General features: G+C 43.8%; 1 long non-coding RNA gene across 2 annotated transcripts in view; it reads left to right on the forward strand.

Annotated features, from left to right (window-relative positions):
* Positions 1–26,930, forward strand: part of LOC307188209 — a 1,799,555-nt gene that overhangs the window by 1,650,234 nt on the left and 122,391 nt on the right. Inside the window, exon 5 of one of the 2 annotated variants that reach the window (XR_013828833.1) lies at positions 5,491–5,529. The exons of the other annotated variant lie outside the window; for it this stretch is intronic. This is a non-coding gene — a long non-coding RNA (uncharacterized lncRNA). Of the gene's footprint in view, positions 1–5,490; positions 5,530–26,930 lie in introns of those variants that run through there. 2 annotated transcript variants of the gene reach the window in all.

A 26,930-nucleotide genomic window follows, 5' to 3' on the forward strand; every position in this document is an offset into this window, starting at 1 on the left:
TCCTCTTTCTGCTGGGAAATGAGAGTTAAATTTGCCCGTCCAGACACCTCCAGCTAGTCTCTCATTGGTTCTCGCTATTCCTGTTCATCTTCCGCAGAAACTGCAAACTGGGCCAAACAGGAGGTTAAAGGCGCTGACTCTCCAAGTCGGGAGAGTGTTAGTAAAGCGTCTGGAATGTTGCACCCGAGTACCAGGGTACGAAAACTGAGACATATTTGAACACATCTCCCAATCACATGGTTGATCATACTCTAGATTCCACATGCATGTTTTAGCTGAAGGAAGAATACCCTAAACCTGGGTAGTTGAAACCCGTGGAAAGGGTACCATGCAATATGACTTCAAAGGGTCTTCATTTGCTCACCGAACCTCTCCAATCCTATCACTGCTGCGTTTATGCCCCTGTACACATGCTTGATTCTCTTTCAGAGACATAGCAATCCATAGGTTTTAAGATACTTTCTACTCAGGTACATTCTTAGGCGTTTAATATGCGATGTTGAGTCCATTTCGTTGAGCAAGGAGTAGCTCTTGTCTATTCCATATTTGGCTTAAGGAACTTTATCTGTGCTCATTTCAATCTCTGGTTTTATGCAGCAACCCAACTCACCTTTCCCCTTAAGCAAGCATAAGTTGGTTTTCTAAATTTGAGAACCTGTTCTGTTTTGGAATTCAGTTCCTGTGTAGCCAAGTTTACATTCCATTTATTAGTGATATCTTATGATGTTTCTTTTTCTGTGTGACTTATTTCAGTTAGAATCATCGTACCTGAATGCACTAATTATGCTGATACGGGCCTGATGACATAGATTTCATTGCTGAGTGATACTGCATTGTACGTAAGTACCACAAGTTCTTTATCCATTTTTCACTTTCTGTGATATTGAACTTGTATGGTAAACGAGGTTCTTGTAAACAGAGGCATCCAAAACTTTGAGGTGGCTGTGTCTTTTTGATTTTAATTTCCCTAAGCTATAGGAACATAAGTGGAAGTGCCCTAGGCTCTGTTGCTTTGTTTTTTAGATGTTTCAGGAAACACCATACACTTCTCCCGAGTGTCTGTTGGCAATTTACATCCCGCCCATCAGCATAACAAGGCCCCCTTTTCTCCATGGCCTGTTGCCTTTCTGGATTTTACACTTTTTTCAGATGGCCCTTTTGACCGGGGGGAAGTGAGACTTCATTGTAGTGCAGATTTCCTTTGCAAGCTTGCTTGGTTGGCCAAAAAGGGCGTATGCGTGTTTTCCTGAATATATTCAGGAAAAAACGCATACGCCCTTTTTGGCCAAGTGCATCATTGTGGACGTTCTGCCTCTTTTCCTATGCTTTCAATGCAATTCCAGTCTACCTCCTGAAATCGGTTTCCTGCAATTCTGCCCCGCTTTCAAGTCCTCTTGGCAGCCTTACTTCAGTCTATTTTTGGACGATAGCTGTCATTTATAACTCTGCAGGTTTGTGAATTACAGTGCCCCTGAGCTCCTTTCTTCAACTTGCTTTCTTGTGACCTGGCCGCAACACCGCAGGATGGCTTCAGGCCCTAATCTGGTTCTGGCCCGGCATGCTGAGCCTTTGGTTAATTCCTCTTCCTGGTGGGAAATGAGAGTTAAATTTGCCCGTCCAGACACCTCCAGCTAGTCTCTCATTGGTTCTCGCTATTCCTGTTCATCTTCTGCAGAAATTGCAAACTGGGCCAAACAGGAGGTTAAAGGGACTGACTCTCCAAGTCGGGAGAGTGTTAGTAAAGCGTCTGGAATGTTGCACCCGAGTACTAGGGGAGGAAAACTGAGACATATTTGAACACGTCTCCCGTTCACATGGTTGATCATACTCTGGGTTCCACATGCATGTTTTATCTGAAGGAAGAATACCTTAAACCTGGAGAGTTGAGACCCGTGTAATGGGTACCATGCAATATGACTTCAAAGGGTCTTCATTTGCTCACCGAACCTCTCCAATCCTATCACTGCTGCGTTTATGCCCCTGTACACATGCTTGATTCTCTTTCAGAGACATAGCAATCCATAGGTTTTAAGATACTTACTAGTCAGGTACATTCTTAGGCGTTTAATATGCGGTGTTGAGTCCATTTCGTTGAGCAAGGAGTAGCTCTTGTCTATTCCATATTTGACTTAAGGAACTTTATCTGTGCTCATTTCAATCTCTGGTTTTATGCAGCACCCCAACTCACCTTTCCCCTTAAGCAAGCATAAGTTGGTTTTCTAAATTTGAGACCCTGTTCTGTTCTGTAATTCAGTTCCTGTGTAGCCAAGTTTACATTCCGTGTATTAGTGATATCTTATGATGTTTCTTTTTCTGTGTGACTTATTTCAGTTAGAATCATCATACCTGAATCCACTCATTGTGCTGCTAAGGGCCTTGTTACACAGATTTCATTGCTGAGTGATATTGCTTTGTAAGTAAATACCACAACTTCTTTATCCATTTTTCACTTTCTGCGATGTTGAACTTGTACTGTAAACGAGGTTCTTGTAAACAGAGCCGTTCCAAACTTTGGGGTGGCTGTGTCTTTTTGATTTTAATTTCCCTAAGCTATAGGACCATAAGTGGAAGTGCCCTAGGTTCTGTTGCTTTGTTTTTTAGATGTTTCAGGAAACACCATACACTTCTCCCGAGTGGTTGTTGGCAATTTACATCCCGCCCATCAGCATAACAAGGCTCCCAGTTCTCCATGGCCTGTCCTGCCTTTCTGGATTTTACACTTTTTTCAGATGGCCTTTTTGACCGGGGGGAAGTGAGACTTCATTGTAGTGCAGATTTCCTTTGCAAGCTTGCTTGGTTGGCCAAAAAGGGCGTATGCGTTTTTTCCTGAATATATTCAGGAAAAAACGCATACGCCCTTTTTGGCCAAGTGCATCATTGTGGACGTTCTGCCTCTTTTCCTATGCTTTCAATGCAATTCCAGTCTACCTCCTGAAATCGGTTTCCTGCAATTCTGCCCCGCTTTCAAGTCCTCTTGGCAGCCTTACTTCAGTCTATTTTTGGACGATAGCTGTCATTTATAACTCTGCAGGTTTGTGAATTACAGTGCCCCTGAGCTCCTTTCTTCAACTCGCTTTCTTTTGAGCTGGCCGCAACACCGCAGGATGGCTTCAGGCCCTAATCTGGTTCTGGTACGGCACGCTGAGCCTTTGGTTAATTCCTCTTCCTGGTGGGAAATGAGAGTTAAATTTGCCCGTCCAGACACCTCCAGCTAGCCTCTCATTGGTTCTCGCTATTCCTGTTCATCTTCTGCAGAAATTGCAAACTGGGCCAAACAGGAGGTTAAAGGGACTGACTCTCCAAGTGGGGAGAGTGTTAGTAAAGCGTCTGGAATGTTGCACCCGAGTACCAGGGGAGGAAAACTGAGACATATTTGAACACGTCTCCCGTTCACATGGTTGATCATACTTGGGTTCCACATGCATGTTTTAGCTGAAGGAAGAATACCTTAAAACTGGAGAGTTGAGACCCGTGTAATGGGTACCATGCAATATGACTTCAAAGGGTCTTCATTTGCTCACCGAACCTCTCCAATCCTATCACTGCTGCGTTTATGCCCCTGTACACATGCTTGATTCTCTTTTGGAGACATAGCAATCCATAGGTTTTACGATACTTACTAGTCAGGTACATTCTTAGGCGTTTAATATGCGGTGTTGAGTCCATTTCGTTGAGCAAGGAGTAGCTCTTGTCTATTCCATATTTGGCTTAAGGAACTTTATCTGTGCTCATTTCAATCTCTGGTTTTATGCAGCACCCCAACTCACCTTTCCCCTTAAGCAAGCATAAGTTGCTTTTCTAAATTTGAGACCCTGTTCTGTTTTGGAATGCAGTTCCTGTGTAGCCAAGTTTACATTCCGTGTATTACTGATATCTTATGATGTTTCTTTTTCTGTGTGACTTATTTCAGTTAGAATCATCGTACCTGAATCCACTCATTATGCTGCTACGGGCCTGATGACATAGATTTCATTGCTGAGTGATACTGCATTGTACGTAAGTACCACAAGTTGTTTATCCATTTTTCACTTTCTGTGATATTGAACTTGTACGGGAAACGAGGTTCTTGTAAACGGAGGCGTTCCAAACTTTGGGGTGGCTGTGTCTTTTTGATTTTAATTTCCCTAAGCTATAGGACCATAAGTGGAAGTGCCCTAGGCTCTGTTGCTTTGTTTTTTAGATGTTTCAGGAAACACCATACACTTCTCCCTAGTGTCTGTTGGCAATTTACATCCCGCCCATCAGCATAACAAGGCTCCCAGTTCTCCATGGCCTGTCCTGCCTTTCTGGATTTAACACTTTTTTCAGATGGCCCTTTTGACCAGGGAGAAGTGAGACTTCATTGTAGTGCAGATTTCCTTTGCAAGTTTGCTTTGTTCGCCATAAAGGGCGTATGCGTTTTTTCCTGAATATATTCAGGAAAAAACGCATATGCCCTTTTTGGCCAAGTGCATCATTGTGGACTTTCTGCCTCTTTTCCTGTGCTTTCAATGCAATTCCAGTCTACCTCCTGAAATCGGTTTCCTGCAATTCTGCCCCACTTTCAAGTCCTCTTGGCAGCCTTACTTCAGTATATTTTTGGATGATAGCTGTCATTTATAACTCTGCAGGTTTGTGAATTACAGTGCCCCTGAGCTCCTTTCTTCAACTCGCTTTCTTGTGACCTGGCCGCAACACCGCAGGATGGCTTCAGGCCCTAATCTGGTTCCGGCACGGCACGCTGAGCCTTTGGTTAATTCTTCTTCCTGGTGGGAAATGAGAGTTAAATTTGCCCGTTCAGACACCTCCAGCTAGTCTCTCATTGGTTCTCGCTATTCCTGTTCATCTTCCGCAGAAATTGCAAACTGGGCCAAACAGGAGGTTAAAGGGACTGACTCTCAAAGTCGGGAGGGTGTTAGTAAAGCGTCTGGAATGTTGCACCCGAGTACCAGGGGAGGAAAACTGAGACATATTTGAACACGTCTCCCAATCAAATGGTTGATCAAACTCTAGGTTCCACATGCATGTTTTAGCTGAAGGAAGAATACCTTAAACCTGGGTAGTTGAAACCCGTGGAATGGGTACCATGCAATATGACTTCAAAGGGTCTTCATTTGCTCACCGAACCTCTCCAATCCTATCACTGCTGCGTTTATGCCCCTGTACACATGCTTGATTCTCTTTTGGAGACATAGCAATCCATAGGTTTTACGATACTTACTAGTCAGGTACATTCTTAGGCGTTTAATATGCGGTGTTGAGTCCATTTCGTTGAGCAAGGAGTAGCTCTTGTCTATTCCATATTTGACTTAAGGAACTTTATCTGTGCTCATTTCAATCTCTGGTTTTATGCAGCACCCCAACTCACCTTTACCCTTAAGCAAGCATAAGTTGGTTTTCTAAATTTGAGACCCTGTTCTGTTCTGTAATTCAGTTCCTGTGTAGCCAAGTTTACATTCCGTGTATTAGTGATATCTTATGATGTTTCTTTTTCTGTGTGACTTATTTCAGTTAGAATCATCATACCTGAATCCACTCATTGTGCTCCTAAGGGCCTGATGACACAGATTTCATTGCTGAGTGATATTGCTTTGTAAATAAATACCACAACTTCTTTATCCATTTTTCACTTTCTGCGATGTTGAACTTGTACTGTAAACGAGGTTCTTGTAAACAGAGCCGTTCCAAACTTTGGGGTGGCTCTGTCTTTTTGATTTTAAATTCCCTAAGCTATAGGACCATAAGTGGAAGTGCCCTGGGCTCTGTTGCTTTGTTTTTTAGATGTTTCAGGAAACACCATACACTTCTCCCGAGTGGTTGTTGGCAATTTACATCCCGCCCTTCAGCATAACAAGGCTCCCAGTTCTCCATGGCCTGTCCTGCCTTTCTGGATTTTACACTTTTTTCAGATGGCCCTTTTGACCGGGGGGAAGTGAGACTTCATTGTAGTGCAGATTTCCTTTGCAAGCTTGCTTGGTTGGCCAAAAAGGGCGTATGCGTTTTTTCCTGAATATATTCAGGAAAAAACGCATACGCCCTTTTTGGCCAAGTGCATCATTGTGGACGTTCTGCCTCTTTTCCTATGCTTTCAGTGCATTCCAGTCTACCTCCTGAAATCGGTTTCCTGCAATTCTGCCCCGCTTTCAAGTCCTCTTGGCAGCCTTACTTCAGTATATTTTTGGACGATAGCTGTCATTTATAACTCTGCAGGTTTGTGAATTACAGTGCCCCTGAGCTCTTTTCTTCAACTCGCTTTCTTTTGAGCTGGCCGCAACACCGCAGGATGGCTTCAGGCCTTAATCTGGTTCCGGCACGGCACGCTGAGCCTTTTGTTAATTCCTCTTCCTGGTGGGAAATGAGAGTTAAATTTGCCCGTCCAGACACCTCCAGCTAGCCTCTCATTGGTTCTCGCTATTCCTGTTCATCTTCCACAGAAATTGCAAACTGGGCCATACAGGAGGTTAAAGGGACTGACTCTCCGAGTCGGGAGAGTGTTAGTAAAGCGTCTGGAATGTTGCACCCGAGTACCAGGGGAGGAAAACTGAGACATATTTGAACACGTCTCCCGTTCACATGGTTGATCATACTTGGGTTCCACATGCATGTTTTAGCTGAAGGAAGAATACCTTAAACCTGGAGAGTTAAGACCCGTGTAATGGGTACCATGCCATATGACTTCAAAGGGTCTTCATTTGCTCACCGAACCTCTCCAATCCTATCACTGCTGCATTTATGCCCCTGTACACATGCTTGATTCTCTTTCGGAGACATAGCAATCCATAGGTTTTAAGATACTTACTAGTCAGGTACATTCTTAGGCGTTTAATATGCGGTGTTGAGTCCATTTTGTTGAGCAAGGAGTAGCTCTTATTTATTCCATATTTGACTTAAGGAACTTTATCTGTGCTCATTTCAATCTCTGGTTTTATGCAGCACCCCAACTCACCTTTACCCTTAAGCAAGCATAAGTTGGTTTTCTAAATTTGAGACCCTGTTCTGTTCTGTAATTCAGTTCCTGTGTAGCCAAGTTTACATTCCGTGTATTACTGATATCTTGTGATGTTTCTTTTTCTGTGTGACTTATTTCAGTTAGAATCATCATACCTGAATCCACTCATTGTGCTGCTAAGGGCCTGATGACACAGATTTCATTGCTGAGTGATATTGCTTTGTAAGTAAATACCACAACTTCTTTATCCATTTTTCACTTTCTGCGATGTTGAACTTCTACTGTAAAAGAGGTTCTTGTAAACAGAGCCGTTCCAAACTTTGGGGTGGCTCTGTCTTTTTGATTTTAGTTTCCCTAAGCTATAGGACCATAAGTGGAAGTGCCCTGGGCTCTGTTGCTTTGTTTTTTAGATGTTTCAGGAAACACCATACACTTCTCCCAAGTGTCTGTTGGCAATTTAGATCCCGCCCATCAGCATAACAAGGCTCCCAGTTCTCCATGGCCTGTCCTGCCTTTCTGGATTTTACACTTTTTTCAGATGGCCCTTTTGACCGGGGGGAAGTGAGACTTCATTGTAGTGCAGATATCCTTTGCAAGCTTGCTTGGTTGGCCAAAAAGGGCGTATGCGTTTTTTCCTGAATATATTCAGGAAAAAACGCATATGCCCTTTTTGGCCAAGTGCATCATTGTGGACGTTCTGCCTCTTTTCCTATGCTTTCAATGCAATTCCAGTCTACCTCCTGAAATCGGTTTCCTGCAATTCTGCCCCGCTTTCAAGTCCTCTTGGCAGCCTTACTTCAGTATATTTTTGGACGATAGCTGTCATTTATAACTCTGCAGGTTTGTGAATTACAGTGCCCCTGAGCTCCTTTCTTCAACTCGCTTTCTTGTGACCTGGCCGCAACACCGCAGGATGGCTTCAGGCCCTAATCTGGTTCCGGCATGGCATGCTGAGCCTTTGGTTAATTCCTCTTCCTGGTGGGAAATGAGAGTTAAATTTGCCCGTCCAGACACCTCCAGCTAGTCTCTCATTGGTTCTCGCTATTCCTGTTCATCTTCCGCAGAAACTGCAAACTGGGCCAAACAGGAGGTTAAAGGCGCTGACTCTCCAAGTCGGGAGAGTGTTAGTAAAGCGTCTGGAATGTTGCACCCGAGTACCAGGGTACGAAAACTGAGACATATTTGAACACGTCTCCCATTCACATGGTTGATCATACTCTAGTTTCCACATGCATGTTTTAGCTGAAGGAAGAATACCTTAAACCTGGGTAGTTGAAACCCGTGGAAAGGGTACCATGCAATATGACTTCAAAGGGTCTTCATTTGCTCACCGAACCTCTCCAATACTATCACTGCTGCGTTTATGCCCCTGTACACATGCTTGATTCTCTTTCGGAGACATAGCGATCCATAGGTTTTAAGATACTTACTAGTCAGGTACATTCTTAGGCGTTTAATATGCGGTGTTGAGTCCATTTCGTTGAGCAAGGAGTAGCTCTTGTCTATTCCATATTTGGCTTAAGGAACTTTATCTGTGCTCATTTCAATCTCTGGTTTCATGCAGCACCCCAACTCACCTTTACCCTTAAGCAAGCATAAGTTGGTTTTCTAAATTTGAGACCCTGTTCTGTTCTGTAATTCAGTTCCTGTGTAGCCAAGTTTCCATTCCGTGTATTACTGATATCTTATGATGTTTCTTTTTCTGTGTGACTTATTTCAGTTAGAATCATCGTACCTGAATCCACTCATTATGCTGCTACGGGACTGATGACATAGATTTCATTGCTGAGTGATACTGCATTGTACGTAAGTACCACAAGTTCTTTATCCATTTTTCACTTTCTGTGATATTGAACTTGTACGGTAAACGAGGTTCTTGTAAACGGAGGCGTCCCGAACTTTGGGGTGGCTGTGTCTTTTTGATTTTAATTTCCCTAAGCTATAGGACCATAAGTGGAAGTGCCCTAGGTTCTGTTGCTTTGTTTTTTAGATGTTTCAGGAAACACCATACACTTCTCCTGAGTGTCTGTTGGCAATTTACATCCCGCCCATCAGCATAACAAGGCTCCCCGTTCTCCATGGCCTGTCCTGCCTTTCTGGATTTTACACTTTTTTCAGATGGCCCTTTTGACCGGGGGGAAGTGAGACTTCATTGTAGTGCAGATTTCCTTTGCAAGCTTGCTTGGTTGGCCAAAAAGGGCGTATGCGTTTTTTCCTGAATATATTCAGGAAAAAACGCATACGCCCTTTTTGGCCAAGTGCATCATTGTGGACGTTCTGCCTCTTTTCCTATGCTTTCAATGCAATTCCAGTCTACCTCCTGAAATCGGTTTCCTGCAATTCTGCCCCGCTTTCAAGTCCTCTTGGCAGCCTTACTTCAGTCTATTTTTGGACGATAGCTGTCATTTATAACGCTGCAGGTTTGTGAATTACAGTGCCCCTGAGCTCCTTTCTTCAACTTGCTTTCTTGTGACCTGGCCGCAACACTTCAGGATGGCTTCAGGCCCTAATCTGGTTCCGGTACGGCACGCTGAGCCTTTGGTTATTTCCTCTTCCTGGTGGGAAATGAGAGTTAAATTTGCCCGTCCAGACACCTCCAGCTAGCCTCTCATTGGTTCTCGCTATTCCTGTTCATCTTCCGCAGAAATTGCAAACTGGGCCAAACAGGAGGTTAAAGACGCTGACTCTCCAAGTGGGGAGAGTGTTAGTAAAGCGTCTGGAATGTTGCACCCGAGTACCAGGGGAGGAAAACTGAGACATATTTGAACACGTCTCCCGTTCACATGGTTGATCATACTTGGGTTCCACATGCATGTTTTAGCTGAAGGAAGAATACCTTAAACCTGGAGAGTTAAGACCCGTGGAATGGGTACCATGCAATATGACTTCAAAGGGTCTTCATTTGCTCACCGAAACTCTCCAATCCTATCACTGCTGCGTTTATGCCCCTGTACACATGCTTGATTCTCTTTTGGAGACATAGCAATCCATAGGTTTTACGATACTTACTAGTCAGGTACATTCTTAGGCGTTTAATATGCGGTGTTGAGTCCATTTCATTGAGCAAGGAGTAGCTCTTGTCTATTCCATATTTGACTTAAGGAACTTTATCTGTGCTCATTTCAATCTCTGGTTTTATGCAGCACCCCAACTCACCTTTCCCCTTAAGCAAGCATAAGTTGGTTTTCTAAATTTGAGACCCTGTTCTGTTCTGTAATTCAGTTCCTGTGTAGCCAAGTTTCCATTCCGTGTATTACTGATATCTTATGATGTTTCTTTTTCTATGTGACTTATTTCAGTTAGAATCATCATACCTGAATCCACTCATTGTGATGCTAAGGGCCTGATGACATAGATTTCATTGCTGAGTGATATTGCTTTGTAAGTAAATACCACAACTTCTTTATCCATTTTTCACTTTCTGCAATGTTGAACTTGTACTGTAAACGAGGTTCTTGTAAACAGAGGCGTCCCAAACTTTGGGGTGGCTGTGTCTTTTTGATTTTAATTTCCCTAAGCTATAGGACCATAAGTGGAAGTTCCCTAGGCTCTGTTGCTTTGTTTTTTAGATGTTTCAGGAAACACCATACACTCCTCCCGAGTGTCTGTTGGCAATTTACATCCCGCCCATCAGCATAACAAGGCTCCCAGTTCTCCATGGCCTGTCCTGCCTTTCTGGATTTTATACTTTTTTCAGATGGCCCTTTTGACCGGGGGGAAGTGAGACTTCATTGTAGTGCAGATTTCCTTTGCAAGCTTGCTTGGTTGGCCAAAAAGGGCGTATGCGTTTTTTCCTGAATATATTCAGGAAAAAACGCATACGCCCTTTTTGGCCAAGTGCATCATTGTGGACGTTCTGCCTCTTTTCCTATGCTTTCAATGCAATTCCAGTCTACCTCCTGAAATCGGTTTCCTGCAATTCTGCCCCGCTTTCAAGTCCTCTTGGCAGCCTTACTTCAGTCTATTTTTGGACGATAGCTGTCATTTATAACTCTGCAGGTTTGTGAATTACAGTGCCCCTGAGCTCCTTTCTTCAACTCGCTTTCTTTTGAGCTGGCCGCAACACCGCAGGATGACTTCAGGCCCTAATCTGGTTCCGGTACGGCACGCTGAGCCTTTGGTTATTTCCTCTTCCTGGTGGGAAATGAGAGTTAAATTTGCCCGTCCAGACACCTTCAGCTAGTCTCTCATTGGTTCTCGCTATTCATGTTCATCTTCCGCAGAAATTGCAAACTGGACCAAACAGGAGGTTAAAGGCGCTGACTCTCCAAGTGGGGAGAGTGTTAGTAAAGCGTCTGGAATGTTGCACCCGAGTACCAGGGGAGGAAAACTGAGACATATTTGAACACGTCTCCCGTTCACATGGTTGATCATACTTGGGTTCCACATGCATGTTTTAGCTGAAGGAAGAATACCTTAAACCTGGAGAGTTAAGACCCGTGTAATGGGTACCATGCAATATGACTTCAAAGGGTCTTCATTTGCTCACCGAACCTCTCCAATCCTATCACTGCTGCGTTTATGCCCCTGTACACATGCTTCATTCTCTTTCGGAGACATAGCAATCCATAGGTTTTAAGATACTTACTAGTCAGGTACATTCTTAGGCGTTTAATATGCGGTGTTGAGTCCATTTCGTTGAGCAAGGAGTAGCTCTTGTCTATTCCATATTTGACTTAAGGAACTTTATCTGTGCTCATTTCAATCTCTGGTTTTATGCAGCACCCCAACTCACCTTTACCCTTAGGCAAGCATAAGTTGGTTTTCTAAATTTGAGACCCTGTTCTGTTCTGTAATTCAGTTCCTGTGTAGCCAAGTTTACATTCCGTGTATTACTGATATCTTATGATGTTTCTTTTTCTGTGTGACTTACTTCAGTTAGAATCATCATACCTGAATCCACTCATTGTGCTGCTAAGGGCCTGATGACACAGATTTCATTGCTGAGTGATATTGCTTTGTAAGTAAATACCACAACTTCTTTATCCATTTTTCACTTTCTGCGATGTTGAACTTGTACTGTAAACGAGGTTCTTGTAAACAGAGCCGTTCCAAACTTTGGGGTGGCTGTGTCTTTTTGATTTTAATTTCCCTAAGCTATAGGACCATAAGTGGAAGTGCCCTAGGTTCTGTTGCTTTGTTTTTTAGATGTTTCAGGAAACACCATACACTTCTCCCCAGTGGTTGTTGGCAATTTACATCCCGCCCATCAGCATAACAAGGCTCCCAGTTCTCCATGGCCTGTCCTGCCTTTCTGGATTTTACACTTTTTTCAGATGGCCCTTTTGACCGGGGGGAAGTGAGACTTCATTGTAGTGCAGATTTCCTTTGCAAGCTTGCTTGGTTGGCCAAAAAAGGCGTATGCGTTTTTTCCTGAATATATTCAGGAAAAAACGCATACGCCCTTTTTGGCCAAGTGCATCATTGTGGACGTTCTGCCTCTTTTCCTATGCTTTCAATGCAATTCCAGTCTACCTCCTGAAATCGGTTTCCTGCAATTCTGCCCCGCTTTCAAGTCCTCTTGGCAGCCTTACTTCAGTCTATTTTTGGACGATAGCTGTCATTTATAACTCTGCAGGTTTGTGAATTACAGTGCCCCTGAGCTCCTTTCTTCAACTCGCTTTCTTGTGACCTGGCCGCAACACCGCAGGATGGCTTCAGGCCCTAATCTGGTTCCGGCCCGGCATGCTGAGCCTTTGGTTAATTCCTCTTCCTGGTGGGAAATGAGAGTTAAATTTGCCCGTCCAGACACCTCCAGCTAGCCTCTCATTGGTTCTCACTATTCCTGTTCATCTTCCGCAGAAATTGCAAAGTGGGCCAAACAGGAGGTTAAAGGGACTGACTCTCCAAGTGGGGAGAGTGTTAGTAAAGCGTCTGGAATGTTGCACCCGAGTACCAGGGGAGGAAAACTGAGACATATTTGAACACGTCTCCCGATCACATGGTTGATCATACTCTAGGTTCCACATGCATGTTTTAGCTGAAGGAAGAATACCTTAAACCTGGGTAGTTGAAACCCGTTGAATGGGTACCATGCAATATGACCTCAAAGGGTCTTCATTTGCTCACCGAACCTCTCCAATCCTATCACTGCTGCGTTTATGCCCCTGTACACATGCTTGATTCTCTTTCGGAGACATAGCAATCCATAGGTTTTAAGATACTTACAAGTCAGGTACATTCTTAGGCGTTTAATATGCGGTGTTGAGTCCATTTCGTTGAGCAAGGAGTAGCTCTTGTCTATTCCATATTTGGCTTAAGGAACTTTATCTGTGCTCATTTCAATCTCTGGTTTTATGCAGCACCCCAACTCACCTTTCCCCTTAAGCAAGCATAAGTTGGTTTTCTAAATTTGAGACCCTGTTCTGTTCTGTAATTCAGTTCCTGTGTAGCCAAGTTTCCATTCCGTGTATTACTGATATCTTATGATGTTTCTTTTTCTGTGTGACTTATTTCAGTTAGAATCATCATACCTGAATCCACTCATTGTGCTTCTAAGGGCCTGATGACATAGATTTCATTGCTGAGTGATATTGCTTTGTAAGTGAATACCACAACTTCTTTATCCATTTTTCACTTTCTGCGATGTTGAACTTGTACTGTAAACGAGGTTCTTGTAAACAGAGCCGTTCCAAACTTTGGGGTGGCTGTGTCTTTTTGATTTTAATTTCCCTAAGCTATAGGACCATAAGTGGAAGTGCCCTAGGCTCTGTTGCTTTGTTTTTTAGATGTTTCAGGAAACACCATACACTTTTCCCAAGTGTCTGTTGGCAATTTACATCCCGCCCATCAGCATAACAAGGCTCCCAGTTCTCAATGGCCTGTTGCCTTTCTCGATTTTACACTTTTTTCAGATGGCCCTTTTGACCGGGGGGAAGTGAGACTTCATTGTAGTGCAGATTTCCTTTGCAAGCTTGCTTGGTTGGCCAAAAAGGGCGTATGCGTTTTTTCCTGAATATATTCAGGAAAAAACACATACGCCCTTTTTGGCCAAGTGCATCATTGTGGACGTTCTGCCTCTTTTCCTATGCTTTCAATGCAATTCCAGTCTACCTCCTGAAATCGGTTTCCTGCAATTCTGCCCCGCTTTCAAGTCCTCTTGGCAGCCTTACTTCAGTCTATTTTTGGACGATAGCTGTCATTTATAACTCTGCAGGTTTGTGAATTACAGTGCCCCTGAGCTCCTTTCTTCAACTCGCTTTCTTTTGAGCTGGCCGCAACACCGCAGGATGACTTCAGGCCCTAATCTGGTTCCGGTACGGCACGCTGAGCCTTTGGTTATTTCCTCTTCCTGTTGGGAAATGAGAGTTAAATTTGCCCGTCCAGACACCTCCAGCTAGCCTCTCATTTGTTCTCGCTATTCCTGTTCATCTTCCGCAGAAATTGCAAACTGGGCCAAACAGGAGGTTAAAGGGACTGACTCTCCAAGTGGGGAGAGTGTTAGTAAAGCGTCTGGAATGTTGCACCCGAGTACCAGGGGAGGAAAACTGAGACATATTTGAACACGTCTCCCGATCACATGGTTGATCATACTCTAGGTTCCACATGCATGTTTTAGCTGAAGGAAGAATACCTTAAACCTGGGTAGTTGAAACCCGTGGAATGGGTACCATGCAATATGACTTCAAAGGGTCTTCATTTGCTCACCAAACCTCTCCAATCCTATCACTGCTGTGTTTATGCCCCTGTACACATGCTTGATTCTCTTTCGGAGACATAGCAATCCATAGGTTTTAAGATACTTACAACTCAGGTACATTCTTAGGCGTTTAATATGCGGTGTTGAGTCCATTTCGTTGAGCAAGGAGTAGCTCTTGTCTATTCCATATTTGGCTTAAGGAACTTTATCTGTGCTCATTTCAATCTCTGGTTTTATGCACCACCCCAACTCACCTTTACCCTTAAGCAAGAATAAGTTGGTTTTCTAAATTTGAGACCCTGTTCTGTTCTGTAATTCAGTTCCTGTGTAGCCAAGTTTACATTCCGTGTATTACTGATATCTTATGATGTTTCTTTTTCTGTGTGACTTATTTCAGTTAGAATCATCATACCTGAATCCACTCATTGTGCTGCTAAGGCCCTGATGACACAGATTTCATTGCTGAGTGATATTGCTTTGTAAGTAAATACCACAACTTCTTTATCCATTTTTCACTTTCTGCGATGTTGAACTTGTACTGTAAACGAGGTTCTTGTAAACAGAGCCGTTCCAAACTTTGGGGTGGCTGTGTCTTTTTGATTTTAATTTCCCTAAGCTATAGGACCATAAGTGGAAGTGCCCTAGGTTCTGTTGCTTTGTTTTTTAGATGTTTCAGGAAACACCATACACTTCTCCCGAGTGGTTGTTGGCAATTTACATCCCGCCCATCAGCATAACAAGGCTCCCAGTTCTCCATGGCCTGTCCTGCCTTTCTGGATTTTACACTTTTTTCAGATGGCCCTTTTGACCGGGGGGAAGTGAGACTTCATTGTAGTGCAGATTTCCTTTGCAAGCTTGCTTGGTTGGCCAAAAAGGGCGTATGCGTTTTTTCCTGAATATATTCAGGAAAAAACGCATACGCCCTTTTTGGCCAAGTGCATCATTGTGGACGTTCTGCCTCTTTTCCTATGCTTTCAATGCAATTCCAGTCTACCTCCTGAAATCGGTTTCCTGCAATTCTGCCCCGCTTTCAAGTCCTCTTGGCAGCCTTACTTCAGTCTATTTTTGGACGATAGCTGTCATTTATAACTCTGCAGGTTTGTGAATTACAGTGCCCCTGAGCTCCTTTCTTCAACTCGCTTTCTTGTGACCTGGCCGCAACACCGCAGGCTGGCTTCAGGCCCTAATCTGGTTCCGGCACGGCACGCTGAGCCTTTGGTTATTTCCTCTTCCTGGTGGGAAATGAGAGTTAAATTTGCCCGTCCAGACACCTCCAGCTAGCCTCTCATTGGTTCTCGCTATTCCTGTTCATCTTCCGCAGAAATTGCAAACTGGGCCAAACAGGAGGTTAAAGGCGCTGACTCTCCAAGTGGGGAGAGTGTTAGTAAAGCGTCTGGAATGTTGCACCCGAGTACCAGGGGAGGAAAACTGAGACACATTTGAACACGTCTCCCGTTCACATGGTTGATCATACTTGGGTTCCACATGCATGTTTTAGCTGAAGGAAGAATACCTTAAACCTGGAGAGTTAAGACCCGTGTAATGGGTACCATGCAATATGACTTCAAAGGGTCTTCATTTGCTCACCGAACCTCTCCAATCCTATCACTGCTGCGTTTATGCCCCTGTACACATGCTTGATTCTATTTTGGAGACATAGCAATCCATAGGTTTTAAGATACTTACTAGTCAGGTACATTCTTAGGCGTTTAATATGGGGTGTTGAGTCCATTTCGTTGAGCAAGGAGTAGCTCTTGTCTATTCCATATTTGGCTTAAGGAACTTTATTTGTGCTCATTTCAATCTCTGGTTTTATGCAGCACCCCAACTCACCTTTACCCTTAAGCAAGAATAAGTTGGTTTTCTAAATTTGAGACCCTGTTCTGTTCTGTAATTCAGTTCCTGTGTAGCCAAGTTTACATTCCGTGTATTACTGATATCTTATGATGTTTCTTTTTCTGTGTGACTTATTTCAGTTAGAATCATCATACCTGAATCCACTCATTGTGCTGCTAAGGGCCTGATGACACAGATTTCATTGCTGAGTTATATTGCTTTGTAAGTAAATACCACAATTTCTTTATCCATTTTTCACTTTCTGCGATGTTGAACTTGTACTGTAAACGAGGTTCTTGTAAACAGAGCCGTTCCAAACTTTGGGGTGGCTGTGTCTTTTTGATTTTAATTTCCCTAAGCTATAGGACCATAAGTGGAAGTGCCCTAGGTTCTGTTGCTTTGTTTTTTAGATGTTTCAGGAAACACCATACACTTCTCCCGAGTGGTTGTTGGCAATTTACATCCCGCCCATCAGCATAGCAATGCTCCCAGTTCTCCATGGCCTGTCCTGCCTTTCTGGATTTTACACTTTTTTCAGATGGCCCTTTTGACCGGGGGGAAGTGAGACTTCATTGTAGTGCAGATTTCCTTTGCAAGCTTGCTTGGTTGGCCAAAAAGGGCGTATGCGTTTTTTCCTGAATATATTCAGGAAAAAACGCATACGCCCTTTTTGGCCAAGTGCATCATTGTGGACGTTCTGCCTCTTTTCCTATGCTTTCAATGCAATTCCAGTCTACCTCCTGAAATCAGTTTCCTGCAATTCTGCCCCGCTTTCAAGTCCTCTTGGCAGCCTTACTTCAGTCTATTTTTGGACGATAGCTGTCATTTATAACTCTGCAGGTTTGTGAATTACAGTGCCCCTGAGCTCCTTTCTTCAACTCGCTTTCTTTTGAGCTGGCCGCAACACCGCAGGATGGCTTCAGGCCCTAATCTGGTTCCGGTACGGCACGCTGAGCCTTTGGTTATTTCCTCTTCCTGGTGGGAAATGAGAGTTAAATTTGCCCATCCAGACACCTCCAGATAGCCTCTCATTGGTTCTCACTATTCCTGTTCATCTTCCGCAGAAATTGCAAACTGGGCCAAACAGGAGGTTAAAGGCGCTGACTCTCCAACTGGGGAGAGTGTTAGTAAAGCGTCTGGAATGTTGCACCCGAGTACCAGGTGAGGAAAACTGAGACATATTTGAACACATCTCCCGTTCACATGGTTGATCGTACTTGGGTTCCACATGCATGTTTTAGCTGAAGGAAGAATACCTTAAACCTGGAGAGTTAAGACCCGTGTAATGGGTACCATGCAATATGAATTCAAAGGGTCTTCATTTGCTCACCGAACCTCTCCAATCCTATCACTGCTGCGTTTATGCCCCTGTACACATGCTTGATTCTCTTTCGGAGACATAGCAATCCATAGGTTTTAAGATACTTACAAGTCAGGTACATTCTTAGGCGTTTAATATGGGGTTTTGAGTCCATTTCGTTGAGCAAGGAGTAGCTCTTGTCTATTCCATATTTGGCTTAAGGAACTTTATCTGTGCTCATTTCAATCTCTGGTTTTATGCACCACCCCAACTCACCTTTACCCTTAAGCAAGAATAAGTTGGTTTTCTAAATTTGAGACCCTGTTCTGTTCTGTAATTCAGTTCCTGTGTAGCCAAGTTTACATTCCGTGTATTACTGATATCTTATGATGTTTCTTTTTCTGTGTGACTTATTTCAGTTAGAATCATCATACCTGAATCCACTCATTGTGCTGCTAAGGCCCTGATGACACAGATTTCATTGCTGAGTGATATTGCTTTGTAAGTAAATACCACAACTTCTTTATCCATTTTTCACTTTCTGCGATGTTGAACTTGTACTGTAAACGAGGTTCTTGTAAACAGAGCCGTTCCAAACTTTGGGGTGGCTGTGTCTTTTTGATTTTAATTTCCCTAAGCTATAGGACCATAAGTGGAAGTGCCCTAGGTTCTGTTGCTTTGTTTTTTAGATGTTTCAGGAAACACCATACACTTCTCCCGAGTGGTTGTTGGCAATTTACATCCCGCCCATCAGCATAACAAGGCTCCCTGTTCTCCATGGCCTGTCCTGCCTTTCTGGATTTTACACTTTTTTCAGATGGCCCTTTTGACCGGGGGGAAGTGAGACTTCATTGTAGTGCAGATTTCCTTTGCAAGCTTGCTTGGTTGGCCAAAAAGGGCGTATGCGTTTTTTCCTGAATATATTCAGGAAAAAACGCATACGCCCTTTTTGGCCAAGTGCATCATTGTGGACGTTCTGCCTCTTTTCCTATGCTTTCAATGCAATTCCAGTCTACCTCCTGAAATCGGTTTCCTGCAATTCTGCCCCGCTTTCAAGTCCTCTTGGCAGCCTTACTTCAGTCTATTTTTGGACGATAGCTGTCATTTATAACTCTGCAGGTTTGTGAATTACAGTGCCCCTGAGCTCCTTTCTTCAACTCGCTTTCTTGTGACCTGGCCGCAACACCGCAGGCTGGCTTCAGGCCCTAATCTGGTTCCGGCACGGCACGCTGAGCCTTTGGTTATTTCCTCTTCCTGGTGGGAAATGAGAGTTAAATTTGCCCGTCCAGACACCTCCAGCTAGCCTCTCATTGGTTCTCGCTATTCCTGTTCATCTTCCGCAGAAATTGCAAACTGGGCCAAACAGGAGGTTAAAGGCGCTGACTCTCCAAGTGGGGAGAGTGTTAGTAAAGCGTCTGGAATGTTGCACCCGAGTACCAGGGGAGGAAAACTGAGACACATTTGAACACGTCTCCCGATCACATGGTTGATCATACTCTAGGTTCCACATGCATGTTTTAGCTGAAGGAAGAATACCTTAAACCTGGGTAGTTGAAACCCGTGGAATGGGTACCATGCAATATGACTTCAAAGGGTCTTCATTTGCTCACCGAACCTCTCCAATCCTATCACTGCTGCGTTTATGCCCCTGTACACATGCTTGATTCTCTTTTGGAGACATAGCAATCCATAGGTTTTACGATACTTACTAGTCAGGTACATTCTTAGGCGTTTAATATGCGGTGTTGAGTCCATTTCGTTGAGCAAGGAGTAGCTCTTGTCTGTTCCATATTTGACTTAAGGAACTTTATCTGTGCTCATTTCAATCTCTGGTTTTATGCAGCACCCCAACTCACCTTTACCCTTAAGCAAGCATAAGTTGGTATTCTAAATTTGAGACCCTGTTCTGTTCTGTAATTCAGTTCCTGTGTAGCCAAGTTTCCATTCCGTGTATTACTGATATCTTATGATGTTTCTTTTTCTGTGTGACTTATTTCAGTTAGAATCATCATACCTGAATCCACTCATTGTGCTGCTAAGGGCCTGATGACACAGATTTCATTGCTGAGTGATATTGCTTTTAAGTAAATACCACAAGTTCTTTATCCATTTTTCACTTTCTGCGATGTTGAACTTGTACTGTAAACGAGGTTCTTGTAAACAGAGCCGTTCCAAACTTTGGGGTGGCTGTGTCTTTTTGATTTTAATTTCCCTAAGCTATAGGACCATAAGTGGAAGTGCCCTAGGTTCTGTTGCTTTGTTTTTTAGATGTTTCAGGAAACACCATACACTTCTCCCGAGTGGTTGTTGGCAATTTACATCCCAGCCATCAGCATAACAAGGCTCCCAGTTCTCCATGGCCTGTCCTGCCTTTCTGGATTTTACACTTTTTTCAGATGGCCCTTTTGACCTGGGGGAAGTGAGACTTCATTGTAGTGCAGATTTCCTTTGCAAGCTTGCTTGGTTGGCCAAAAAGGGCGTATGCGTTTTTTCCTGAATATATTCAGGAAAAAACGCATACGCCCTTTTTGGCCAAGTGCATCATTGTGGACGTTCTGCCTCTTTTCCTATGCTTTCAATGCAATTCCAGTCTACCTCCTGAAATCGGTTTCCTGCAATTCTGCCCCGCTTTCAAGTCCTCTTGGCAGCCTTACTTCAGTCTATTTTTGGACGATAGCTGTCATTTATAACTCTGCAGGTTTGTGAATTACAGTGCCCCTGAGCTCCTTTCTTCAACTCGCTTTCTTGTGACCTGGCCGCAACACCGCAGGATGGCTTCAGGCCCTAATCTGGTTCTGGCATCCACGCTGAGCCTTTGGTTAATTCCTCTTCCTGGTGGGAAATGAGAGTTAAATTTGCCCGTCCAGACACCTCCAGCTAGCCTCTCATTGGTTCTCGCTATTCCTGTTCATCTTCCGCAGAAATTGCAAAGTGGGCCAAACAGGAGGTTAAAGGGACTGACTCTCCAAGTGGGGAGAGTGTTAGTAAAGCGTCTGGAATGTTGCACCCGAGTACCAGGGGAGGAAAACTGAGACATATTTGAACACGTCTCCCGATCACATGGTTGATCATACTCTAGGTTCCACATGCATGTTTTAGCTGAAGGAAGAATACCTTAAACCTGGGTAGTTGAAACCCGTGGAATGGGTACCATGCAATATGACTTCAAAGGGTCTTCATTTGCTCACCGAACCTCTCCAATCCTATCACTGCTGCGTTTATGCCCCTGTACACATGCTTGATTCTCTTTTGGAGACATAGCAATCCATAGGTTTTAAGATACTTACTAGTCAGGTACATTCTTAGGCGTTTAATATGGGGTGTTGAGTCCATTTCGTTGAGCAAGGAGTAGCTCTTGTCTATTCCATATTTGGCTTAAGGAATATATTCAGGAAAAAACGCATACGCCCTTTTTGGCCAAGTGCATCATTGTGGACGTTCTGCCTCTTTTCCTATGCTTTCAATGCAATTCCAGTCTACCTCCTGAAATCGGTTTCCTGCAATTCTGCCCCGCTTTCAAGTCCTCTTGGCAGCCTTACTTCAGTCTATTTTTGGACGATAGCTGTCATTTATAACTCTGCAGGTTTGTGAATTACAGTGCCCCTGAGCTCCTTTCTTCAACTCGCTTTCTTTTGAGCTGGCCGCAACACCGCAGGATGGCTTCAGGCCCTAATCTGGTTCCGGTATGGCACGCTGAGCCTTTGGTTATTTCCTCTTCCTGGTGGGAAATGAGAGTTAAATTTGCCCGTCCAGACACCTCCAGCTAGCCTCTCATTGGTTCTCGCTATTCCTGTTCATCTTCCGCAGAAATTGCAAAGTGGGCCAAACAGGAGGTTAAAGGCGCTGACTCTCCAAGTGGGGAGAGTGTTAGTAAAGCGTCTGGAATGTTGCACCCGAGTACCAGGGGAGGAAAACTGAGACATATTTGAACACGTCTCCCGTTCACATGGTTGATCGTACTTGGGTTCCACATGCATGTTTTAGCTGAAGGAAGAATACCTTAAACCTGGAGAGTTGAGACCCGTGTAATGGGTACCATGCAATATGACTTCAAAGGGTCTTCATTTGCTCACCGAACCTCTCCAATCCTATCACTGCTGCGTTTATGCCCCTGTACACATGCTTGATTCTCTTTTGGAGACATAGCAATCCATAGGTTTTACGATACTTACTAGTCAGGTACATTCTTAGGCGTTTAATATGCGGTGTTGAGTCCATTTCGTTGAGCAAGGAGTAGCTCTTGTCTATTCCATATTTGACTTAAGGAACTTTATCTGTGCTCATTTCAATCTCTTGTTTTATGCAGCACCCCAACTCACCTTTATCCTTAAGCAAGCATAAGTTGGTATTCTAAATTTGAGACCCTGTTCTGTTCTGTAATTCAGTTCCTCTGTAGCCAAGTTTACATTCCGTGTATTACTGATATCTTATGATGTTTCTTTTTCTGTGTGACTTATTTCAGTTAGAATCATCATACCTGAATCCACTCATTGTGCTGCTAAGGGCCTGATGACACAGATTTCATTGCTGAGTGATATTGCTTTGTAAGTAAATACCACAACTTCTTTATCCATTTTTCACTTTCTGCGATGTTGAACTTGTACTGTAAACGAGGTTCTTGTAAACAGAGCCGTTCCAAACTTTGGGGTGGCTGTGTCTTTTTGATTTTAATTTCCCTAAGCTATAGGACCATAAGTGGAAGTGTCCTAGGTTCTGTTGCTTTGTTTTTTAGATGTTTCAGGAAACACCATACACTTCTCCCCAGTGGTTGTTGGCAATTTACATCCCGCCCATCAGCATAACAAGGCTCCCAGTTCTCCATGGCCTGTCCTGCCTTTCTGGATTTTACACTTTTTTCAGATGGCCCTTTTGACCGGGGGGAAGTGAGACTTCATTGTAGTGTAGATTTCCTTTGCAAGCTTGCTTGGTTGGCCAAAAAGGGCGTATGCGTTCTTTCCTGAATATATTCAGGAAAAAACGCATACGCCCTTTTTGGCCAAGTGCATCATTGTGGACGTTCTGCCTCTTTTCCTATGCTTTCAATGCAATTCCAGTCTACCTCCTGAAATCGGTTTCCTGCAATTCTGCCCCGCTTTCAAGTCCTCTTGGCAGCCTTACTTCAGTCTATTTTTGGACGATAGCTGTCATTTATAACTCTGCAGGTTTGTGAATTACAGTGCCCCTGAGCTCCTTTCTTCAACTCTCTTTCTTTTGAGCTGGCCGCAACACCGCAGGATGGCTTCAGGCCCTAATCTGGTTCCGGTACGGCACGCTGAGCCTTTGGTTATTTCCTCTTCCTGGTGGGAAATGAGAGTTAAATTTGCCCGTCCAGACACCTCCAGCTAGCCTCTCATTGGTTCTCGCTATTCCTGTTCATCTTCCGCAGAAATTGCAAACTGGGCCAAACAGGAGGTTAAAGGGACTGACTCTCCAAGTGGGGAGAGTGTTAGTAAAGCGTCTGGAATGTTGCACCCGAGTACCAGGGGAGGAAAACTGAGACATATTTGAACACGTCTCCCGTTCACATGGTTGATCGTACTTGGGTTCCACATGCATGTTTTAGCTGAAGGAAGAATACCTTAAACCTGGAGAGTTGAGACCCGTGGAATGGGTACCATGCAATATGACTTCAAAGGGTCTTCATTTGCTCACCGAACCTCTCCAATCCTATCACTGCTGCGTTTATGCCCCTGTACACATGCTTGATTCTCTTTTGGAGACATAGCAATCCATAGGTTTTACGATACTTACTAGTCAGGTACATTCTTAGGCGTTTAATATGCGGTGTTGAGTCCATTTCGTTGAGCAAGGAGTAGCTCTTGTCTATTCCATATTTGACTTAAGGAACTTTATCTGTGCTCATTTCAATCTCTGGTTTTATGCAGCACCCCAAGTCACCTTTACCCTTAAGCAAGCATAAGTTGGTATTCTAAATTTGAGACACTGTTCTGTTCTGTAATTCAGTTCCTGTGTAGCCAAGTTTACATTCCGTGTATTACTGATATCTTATGATGTTTCTTTTTCTGTGTGACTTATTTCAGTTAGAATCATCATACCTGAATCCACTCATTGTGCTGCTAAGGGCCTGATGACATAGATTTCATTGCTGAGTGATATTGCTTTGTAAGTAAATACCACAACTTCTTTATCCATTTTTCACTTTCTGCGATGTTGAACTTGTACTGTAAACGAGTTTCTTGTAAACAGAGCTGTTCCAAACTTTGGGGTGGCTGTGTCTTTTTGATTTTAATTTCCCTAAGCTATAGGACCATAAGTGGAAGTGCCCTAGGTTCTGTTGCTTTGTTTTTTAGATGTTTCAGGAAACACCATACACTTCTCCCGAGTGGTTGTTGGCAATTTACATCCCAGCCATCAGCATAACAAGGCTCCCAGTTCTCCATGGCCTGTCCTGCCTTTCTGGATTTTACACTGTTTTCAGATGGCCCTTTTGACCGGGGGGAAGTGAGACTTCATTGTAGTGCAGATTTCCTTTGCAAGCTTGCTTGGTTGGCCAAAAAGGGCGTATGCGTTTTTTCCTGAATATATTCAGGAAAAAACGCATACGCCCTTTTTGGCCAAGTGTATCATTGTGGACGTTCTGCCTCTTTTCCTATGCTTTCAATGCAATTCCAGTCTACCTCCTGAAATCGGTTTCCTGCAATTCTGCCCCGCTTTCAAGTCCTCTTGGCAGCCTTACTTCAGTCTATTTTTGGATGATAGCTGTCATTTATAACTCTGCAGGTTTGTGAATTACAGTGCCCCTGAGCTCCTTTCTTCAACTCGCTTTCTTGTGACCTGGCCGCAACACCGCAGGATGGCTTCAGGCCCTAATCTGGTTCCGGCCCGGTATGCTGAGCCTTTGGTTAATTCCTCTTCCTGGTGGGAAATGAGAGTTAAATTTGCCCGTCCAGACACCTCCAGCTAGCCTCTCATTGGTTCTCGCTATTCCTGTTCATCTTCCGCAGAAATTGCAAACTGGGCCAAACAGGAGGTTAAAGGGACTGACTCTCCAAGTGGGGAGAGTGTTAGTAAAGCGTCTGGAATGTTGCACCCGAGTACCAGGGGAGGAAAACTGAGACATATTTGAACACGTCTCCCGTTCACATGGTTGATCATACTCTAGGTTCCACATGCATATTTTAGCTGAAGGAAGAATACCTTAAACCTGGGTAGTTGAAACCCGTGGAATGGGTACCATGCAATATGACTTCAAAGGGTCTTCATTTGCTCACCGAACCTCTCCAACCTTATCACTGCTGCGTTTATGCCCCTGTACACATGCTTGATTCTCTTTTGGAGACATAGCTATCCATAGGTTTTAAGATACTTACAAGTCAGGTACATTCTTAGGCGTTTAATATGCGGTGTTGAGTCCATTTCGTTGAGCAAGGAGTAGCTCTAGTCTATTCCATATTTGGCTTAAGGAACTTTATCTGTGCTCATTTCAATCTCTGGTTTTATGCAGCACCCCAACTCACCTTTACCCTTAAGCAAGCATAAGTTGTTTTTCTAAATTTGAGACCCTGTTCTGTTCTGTAATTCAGTTCCTGTGTAGCCAAGTTTCCATTCCGTGTATTACTGATATCTTATGATGTTTCTTTTTCTGTGTGACTTATTTCAGTTAGAATCATCATACCTGAATCCACTCATTGTGCTGCTAAGGGCCTGATGACATAGATTTCATTGCTGAGTGATATTGCTTTGTAAGTGAATACCACAACTTCTTTATCCATTTTTCACTTTCTGCGATGTTGAACTTGTACTGTAAACGAGGTTCTTGTAAACAGAGCCGTTCCAAACTTTGGGGTGGCTGTGTCTTTTTGATTTTAATTTCCCTAAGCTATAGGACCATAAGTGGAAGTGCCCTAGGTTCTGTTGCTTTGTTTTTTAGATGTTTCAGGAAACACCATACACTTCTCCCGAGTGGTTGTTGGCAATTTACATCCCGCCCATCAGCATAACAAGGCTCCCAGTTCTCCATGGCCTGTCCTGCCTTTCTGGATTTTACACTTTTTTCAGATGGCCCTTTTGACCGGGGGGAAGTGAGACTTCATTGTAGTGCAGATTTCCTTTGCAAGCTTGCTTGGTTGGCCAAAAAGTGCGTATGCGTTTTTTCCTGAATATATTCAGGAAAAAACGCATACGCCCTTTTTGGCCAAGTGCATCATTGTGGACGTTCTGCCTCTTTTCCTATGCTTTCAATGCAATTCCAGTCTACCTCCTGAAATCGGTTTCCTGCAATTCTGCGCCGCTTTCAAGTCCTCTTGGCAGCCTTACTTCAGTCTATTTTTGGACGATAGCTGTCATTTATAACTCTGCAGGTTTGTGAATTACAGTGCCCCTGAGCTCCTTTCTTCAACTCGCTTTCTTGTGACCTGGCTGCAACACCGCAGAATGGCTTCAGGCCCTAATCTGGGTCCGGTACGGCACTCTGAGCCTTTGGTTATTTCCTCTTCCTGGTGGGAAATGAGAGTTAAATTTGCCCGTCCAGACACCTCCAGCTAGCCTCTCATTGGTTCTCGCTATTCCTGTTCATCTTCCGCAGAAATTGCAAACTGGGCCAAACAGGAGGTTAAAGGCGCTGACTCTCCAAGTGGGGAGAGTGTTAGTAAAGCGTCTGGAATGTTGCACCCGAGTACCAGGGGAGGAAAACTGAGACATATTTGAACACGTCTCCCGTTCACATGGTTGATCATACTTGGGTTCCACATGCATGTTTTAGCTGAAGGAAGAATACCTTAAACCTGGAGAGTTGAGACCCGTGGAATGGGTACCATGCAATATGACTTCAAAGGGTCTTCATTTGCTCACCGAACCTCTCCAATCCTATCACTGCTGCGTTTATGCCCCTGTACACATGCTTGATTCTCTTTCGGAGACATAGCAATCCATAGGTTTTACGATACTTACTAGTCAGGTACATTCTTAGGCGTTTAATATGCGGTGTTGAGTCCATTTCGTTGAGCAAGGAGTGGCTCTTGTCTATTCCATATTTTGCTTAAGGAACTTTATCTGTGCTCATTTCAATCTCTGGTTTTATGCAGCACCCCAACTCACCTTTCCCCTTAAGCAAGCATAAGTTGGTTTTCTAAATTTGAGACCCTGTTCTGTTCTGTAATTCAGTTCCTGTGTAGCCAAGTTTACATTCCGTGTATTACTGATATCTTATGATGTTTCTTTTTCTGTGTGACTTATTTCAGTTAGAATCATCATACCTGAATCCACTC

This window comes from Stenella coeruleoalba, assembly GCF_951394435.1.
Source record: "Stenella coeruleoalba genome assembly, chromosome: 6".
NCBI classification, from domain to species: domain Eukaryota; kingdom Metazoa; phylum Chordata; class Mammalia; order Artiodactyla; family Delphinidae; genus Stenella; species Stenella coeruleoalba.